General features: G+C 36.5%; 1 non-coding gene across 1 annotated transcript; it reads right to left on the minus strand.

Moving 5' to 3' along the window:
- Positions 1-278: 278 nt before the first annotated feature.
- On the minus strand, positions 279-385 carry LOC123394592. The gene has a single exon (XR_006609351.1). It is a non-coding gene; the product is annotated as a U6 spliceosomal RNA (small nuclear RNA).
- Positions 386-7,336: the final 6,951 nt, after the last annotated feature.

Genomic DNA, 7,336 nt, shown 5'->3' on the forward strand with positions numbered 1-7,336 from the left:
CTTCTACCATTCTATAGTTTGCCTTTTAGTTTTGTTCATTATTTCCTTCACCATGCAGACGCTTTTTACTTTGATTTAGTCCCAATAGTTTGCTTTGGGTATTTGGGATCTTTTGTGGTTCCATGCAAATTTTAGGATTGTTTGTTCAAGCTCTATGAAAAATGCTGTTGGTATTTTGATATGGATTGAATTAAATGTGTAGATTGTTTTGGGTAGTATAGACATTTTAACAATATTTGTTCTTCTAATCCATGAGCATAGATTGCTTTTCCATTTCTAAAAATATGGAATGTTTCATGATTTTGTGTGTCTTTCCTGTACAGGAACCATGCTAATCTTCTCTGTATTATTGCAAATTTAATATATGTGCTACCAAAGATAATACCCAGCCATTAATTCTTCAAACATTTTTCTGTACCACATTCAGTTCTCTTTCTGGGATTCTGATAACATTGAAGTTAGATATTTTGGTATTACCCTATAAATTCCTAAAGATCTGTTTATCTTTCAACCTATTTTTAAATTGTTGTTCAGAATGGATATATTTTTTAAAGATTTTATTTATTTATTTGACAGAGAGAGATCACAAGTAGGAAGAGAGAGAGAGGAGGAAGCAGGCTCCCTGCTGAGCAGAGAGCCCGATGCGGGACTCGATCCCAGGACGCTGAGATCATGACCTGAGCCGAAGGCAGCGGCTTAACCCACTGAGCCACCCAGGCGCCCCCAGAATGGATATTTTAAAGGAACAATTTGTCATCCTCATTTTGCTATTGAATCCATCCAGTGACTTTTTCAAATTTTCAGTCATTGTATTTTTTTAGTTCTAAAATTTTCATTTAGTTCTTCATTTGGGATCTTCCATTTCTTTACTGAGACTCTTAAGATTTACATTAACTTCAATTCTTGGAATATTGTTATCATACCTACTTGAAAGTCTTTGATAATTCCAACATATATGCCATGTTGGCATTTTTTTATTGCCTTCTCCCTTATAAGTTAAAATCTTGATTCTTTGTGTGCTGAGTAATTTCAGATTTTAATCTGGACATTTTGAATATTATCTGTGAGACTTGGGTGTACATTAAATCCTCAGAAGAATGTTGATAATTTTACTGTAGTAGGCAGTCAACTTATCCAAGTTGCAAGTTTTAATCTGCATTCTGTGTATTGTGGTTCCAATGTCAGTTCAGTATTCAAAGCTTTTCCAGCGTTTTCAACGGCCAGTTGAAAACCTGAGCAATGGTCTACTCCATTGTTCAGTTCTCAAAGCCTTTGATACTGTGTCAGGTCAGACCAATGCATCACAGTCCATATGTGAAACCAGGATTTCATATACCACTTTATGGATATACTCATACACTTTAAGGGCTCACTCTCTTGAGCTCCCTCCTTCTCACAGTTGCCATGATATTTCCAGCTCCTGAAGTCCTTCTTCTGGTCCTCTGTCCAGAAAACTAGGGTTTTAGTTTCCATAATCTCCCATGCACTTTTCATGATTATCTCTGCATCCAGGACCAAGCAGCAGGAGAACAGAGAGATAAAAATGCAATGGATATTTGGTCCCTTGGTCTTGGACCACATTTCCCCTGGTTAGAGGTGATTCCTTGCTCTCTGTGTTTTAGATACCTGCCTCTTCAGCACTATCTAATATAAGGGTAAATTGGTTCTGAGCAAGTGTCTCTTTAAGAATGAATGAGTTTTAATAAAAAGGAAATTGTGCCATATCTTAACATCTTGTATAATAGCTTTACTTATTTTTAGGGCAAGTTACAGTTATATTATGGATAATCAAATCTCCAAATAAATTTTCTATAATAATAGGAATGACTTTTATAATCACAAATAATAAATACTATTTAAAAATAAAATAGCTATATAGATTTTAAGAAGCCTCTTATTCTGTGATGCTGGTTTAATGCGATTGCTAAAGTCAGAGGAACACACTACCACTGTTCTGATACAGAATCTTTTTCTTTTTTTTTAAGTATGTTCTACATCCAATGTGGGGCTTGAACTCATGATCCTGAGATTAATAGTTGCATGCTCTACTGACTGAGCCAGCCAGTTGCCCTTGTTCCCACACAGAAACCTGTATTTTTAAAGTTTGGCTGAGCTCTAATCACAGCAAAGCAATCAAAGACTCTTCTAACTTTGGTAAATTCCATGCTCTCTTTGTTCCCATCTTATTGTGGCTGTTCACAATGAGAGATAAAAGGTCAGGACTTTAGCTTTCAAAAAACCAACTTGGACAAATCAAGATAAATAGAGTCCTGAACTCATTGGCATGAATGAATCAGTAGTCAATTCTTCCAGACATCAAGAAGATGTCCTTGAGGGGAGTCTGGCATGAGCTTGAAAATATTATCATAGAATTCATGTTTGACTGCTTCCTCTTTCCCATTCATGGTTGAAGTTCAATGGTCAGAGATATGTAAACAGTTAATGGTTTCATGTTACGGAAACGGAATAATAAAAGTTTACATGTTGAGAAGGAGGAATACGATATCAGAAAATCTCCTCCCTTCAATAAAGAAACTTGAATAGAGGGAAACCATGAAACTGATCACCTGACTTGATAACAGCTGTTTTTCTTTTTTTTTCTCCCCTAGACTCTTTGTTATAAGGTTCTGTGTTGATGAGAAAGCCAAAAAATATGGAATTATCACTTACAGCAAATAAATAAATAAATATATTGAAATAAAATATTGAACAATAATTCAATAAACATTTGAAGTAAACAAAAAGAAAAATACTGAGTCAATTCTGTCTCTGCCACAAGAATAGTTATTGCAAATTTTAGGTAATATTCACAGTATATATGAGAAGTGACTGAACTATAAGAACAGAAAGCAGATCAGTGTCTCCCAGGAGTTGGGAATCATAAAAGGAGGTGATCTTAAGAAACACGCGGAAGTATCTGGAGTCATAGAACTGTTCCATAATTGAATTATGGAGTAATTGTGTGCTTTTGTCAAAACGTGCAGAGAGAATATTGCTGTACTTAAATTGTACCTTAATAAAAAATATTTTATGTAGCTGACACATAGTCAGTAGTCAACAAGAGAAACAGAGAAATAAGTTTTTGCTTCAGCAGTGCTATGTTCTAGAAAATGGAAAGAATGTGAGGGCCAGTCCATAAACTTCACACTCATATCTTGAAAAGCCAATGTGATCAGTATAACAAAATTTGCAATGCCCACAAGCCTTGTTTCTATCATTCCCCATTGATGAAATATGGGAATAGGGTTTTAAAAGAGTGGCGGGGCGCCTGGGTGGCTCAGTGGGTTAAGCCGCTACCTTCGGCTCAGGTCGTGATCCCAGGGTCCTGGGATCGAGTCCCGCATCAGGCTCTCTGCTCAGCAGGGAGCCTGCTTCCCTCTCTCTCTCTCTCTGCCTGCCTCTCTGTCTACTGTGATCTCTCTCTGTCAAATAAATAAATAAAATCTTAAAAAAAAAAAAAAAAAAAGAGTAGCAGTCAGGCAGGCCCTGTCAGGTCTTTCTACTTTGAAGGTAGAAAAAGGAATTTTTCAAGTAAAATGACTCAGCAGAATTGTATTATTGGGCCTTTAAACCTGAGGGCTGAGGGCTGCACATTCGTGACCAACACTCTAGGTCATAGTCACATTGGCCAGTAACATTTGAATAAATGAAGCAGGAAGCTTTCCCTCAACTTTCATGTACTTTGAAAGATGTGCTTCTGCAGATATGTGACTGGGAAGGGGAGAGAACACAAGGCATGCGGCAGCCACTAAAGTGAACAGAAGAGAAAGAGGATCAAACAATCGGGTATTTTGCAAACTAACGTTATTGACATACTATAGGTTTATGCACTAGTGATAATGGTGAGGAATTAACATTTCTTGAGTTTTTACATATAATGTCCAGAAATTTACTAAATGTTTTACGTTTATTACTGACAATAATCTATTACTATAGATATTATTATTGCTTCCATTTTACAGATGGGAGAACTGAGGCTAGGATGTTGATTCACTTGCCCAAAGTTACAGATAGGTAGGTGTGGCAGAACCGGGATTTGACTCCAGTCCTTCATAATCTAAACCTTCTGCTCCTAATCAGTATCCTACAATGGCTCTTCACTGAGTGGAAATGCTTTTTATTGGGTCTTCTAATAGCAATACAGTATTTATTGAAGAAAAACATTCCTTTCTTTTATAAGTTGAATGTTCCAGAAAGACCTTGTGAAGGAGGACAGATGGATAGAAGAGTCAAGGTATTTTAGATTTTTTTTTTAAGAGAGAGAGCACAAGCAGGCAGGGCGGACGGAGAGTGAGAGAGAACCTCAAGCAGACTCCGTACTGAGTGCTGAGCTGGAGGCAGGGCTCCATCTCATGATCCTGAGATTGCCATCTGAGCTGAAACTAAGAGTTGGCCACTTAACAGACTGTGCCACCCAGGTGCCCTTTAGATTTTTAAATAAGAGCCTGAGAGTTTACATCTTTAGTCTGAGGTTTAAATATGACTTCATTTCCAAGGGAAAATAGCAAATCTTTGTGGAGACTGACAGCATTCTGCTAAGGGTCCAAAGATCTGTACTTCTAAAATTAAGGCAGGGCACTCTGACCTTGCCCTGAAACACCAGAAGCAAAGTTTGGAAAGCTGCACCTTGTAAAAATGGGATGGAATAAACCAGAGTCTTGAAAGATAGCTAAGCAAATACTGAGGTCAAGAACTCTGCATGAGTCTAGTCTAAGTTGAAGCCAACATCTGGAAATTCTTTCAAATTCTCTGTTTTTTAAGACTGACAATAATCCTACATCTCTTAAAGCCAATATGTAGAACAATTATAAACTTTCATAAGCACCCAGAATGCAGAGTTTTTAATTATATGATGGTTTAACTTTGATGAAAGAAAAGTTCTGAAGAATCATCAATACTTTTCTTTGCTCAGGAAAAATTAGAATTCATTTCAGAAACTACTTTTTCTGTTAGAAAGTAGAGATATGGTGTGAAGTTTATGGACTGGCCCTCACATTCTTTCTGTGTTGAATTTTGAGGGCCAGTCCATAAACTTCAAACTCATTTTGGAGTGTGACAGATTTTGGAAAACTGACTTTTTAGTGAATTGACCTAGAAATATTTAGTTCAAGTTCAACTTTATGGTGAAGGGTCTCAAATTTAGGATTTTATGTCCAACTGAGGTCATATATATACTCTGAATGTAGACTGGGGCTGCCATAACAAAGTAGAGATATGAGTGTGAAGTTTATGGACTGGCCCTCACATTCTTTCTGTGTTGAATTTAAACATACCACAAATCATTCAATAAAACTGTTTTTACCTTTCTAGAAGGTAGTAAAACTAGAGTCTATGGTTATTTTATTAATTGTCTAATAACACATAAGACTTACCATTGGTACCAAATATTTTAGCTCTGGAATATATACCGCTTAAATACTTCATTTTTTACTATTCTTTAATTTTCCTATCTTTATTGGTCTGGCCTTATTAAGCTCTTTGTGGGAGAAAGAACAAAGTATTTCTTCTGTAATGAAATATATGAATATTCACATTAAATGCAATAAATAGACTGTAAATAGTTCAAGTCAAATTTTACCATAAATCAGTTACAAAAAAGCTTTTGTTTTCTAAAAATATTTTTGGATTTCCGATCAGTTTATGGACCTGCAATAATATGCTAGAGAGGAACTTTATTTAATTGAAGTTATACTTTAAACTTAAGTAAATTACACTCCTCAGCTTAAAAATATACATTAGTATAGATCCACACACAAATTACAGACAAGTACTAGAATTGTTTTCCTTTTTTAAAAAATTTATTTATTTGACAGACAGAGAAAGATCACCAAGTAGGCAGAGAGGCAGGCAGAGAGAGAGGAAGGGAAGCAGGATCCCTGCTGAGCAGAGAGACCGCTATGGGGCTCCATCCCAGGACCCTGGGATCACGACCTGAGCCGAAGGCAGAAGCCTCAACCCACTGAGCCACCCAGGCACCCTAGAATCATTTTCTTATCTAAAACCTTAAAGGGAGCATACACACACATTCACAATATGGAATCTGATATTTGTTTTAAGTATATTGATGCTTTTAGCAGGATAGTAACCCATTACATCCATATATTATTTTGTATTTCATCAAGCACTTTCATATTTGCTGTCACATTGATCTTTCCACTATTTCTGTGAAAAAAACAGGAATTATTAATTTTTTTAAAAAATCACATCAATTGTTATTTAGTTACCAAAGAAAGGCATTTCTTATGAAAGATAACAGAAGAAAGAAGTTTGCAGGTTTCTTTCTGTCATTTTACAGAAAGAGACACTTGAGAATCAGAGGTTCGATGGCTGACTCGAGGCCTATCAGCTAGAGTAGATCGGGAGTTGAAATATAGTCTGACTCCAAGACTTGTGAATTTTATTCTTTCCACAATATTTAATGAGGACCAGCAGTGTCAGACTTTCTGACAACCATATCCGCTATACCACAGTGCTTCTCAGTTAAGAACCACAAGACACAGAATTCTACAGCTTAAAACATCTGTGGAACCTAGATCCAATGATAGGACCACACTGTTAGCAGAACTGTTTTTTTTCATTTCGAGGAGAATATTTAATTTGCTAAATAAAGTAGAATCTTCCTTCCCCAAATTCTGTTTAAACTATTTGGAAAGTACCTTGAATCTGACAATCACTTCAGTGCTTGAAGATCTGCACACTAATGTAGATTAGGGCTATCATGGACCAGCCATTCCCATAAATGACCACACTTATTTTGTAAGATGTGAACTTTATGTGCAGCTACTAGTAGTAGTCTATTGATGTTTGAGGTTGAAGGAATGAATGCAGGCCAATTTGATTAACTATTGAGGTTATTTCCAAAGTCTTGGTCTTGCCGCTTACTATGGTAAAATGGTTTTCATTAAACCGTTCTTGACAGATTTTGGAAAACTGACTTTTTAGTGAATTGACCTAGAAATTTTAGTTCAAGTTCAACTTTATGGTGAAGGGTCTCAAATTTAGGATTTTATGTCCAACTGAGGTCATATATATACTCTGAATGTAGACTGGGGCTGCCATAACAAAGTACCACAAACTAGGTGGCATAACAACAGAAATTTATTGTTCCACAGTTTGGGATGCTAGAAGTCTGAAATCAGAGGTGTCAGCAGAGTTGGTTCCTTTAAAAGGCTGTGAGGGAGAATCAGTCTCATGCCTCTACTAACTTCTGGAAGTGCAGGCATTCTTTGGTTTGTAAGCAGGATTCTCTCTGTATCTTCTCTCTGTGCATGTCTGTGTCCAAATTTCTCCTTTTGATAAGGACATCTGTCATATTGGATTAAGGCCCACCCTAAGG

The sequence above is a fragment of the Mustela putorius genome, unplaced genomic scaffold (assembly GCF_011764305.1).
Source record: "Mustela putorius furo isolate JIRA1106 unplaced genomic scaffold, ASM1176430v1.1 tig00003834_pilon_pilon_pilon, whole genome shotgun sequence".
NCBI classification, from domain to species: domain Eukaryota; kingdom Metazoa; phylum Chordata; class Mammalia; order Carnivora; family Mustelidae; genus Mustela; species Mustela putorius.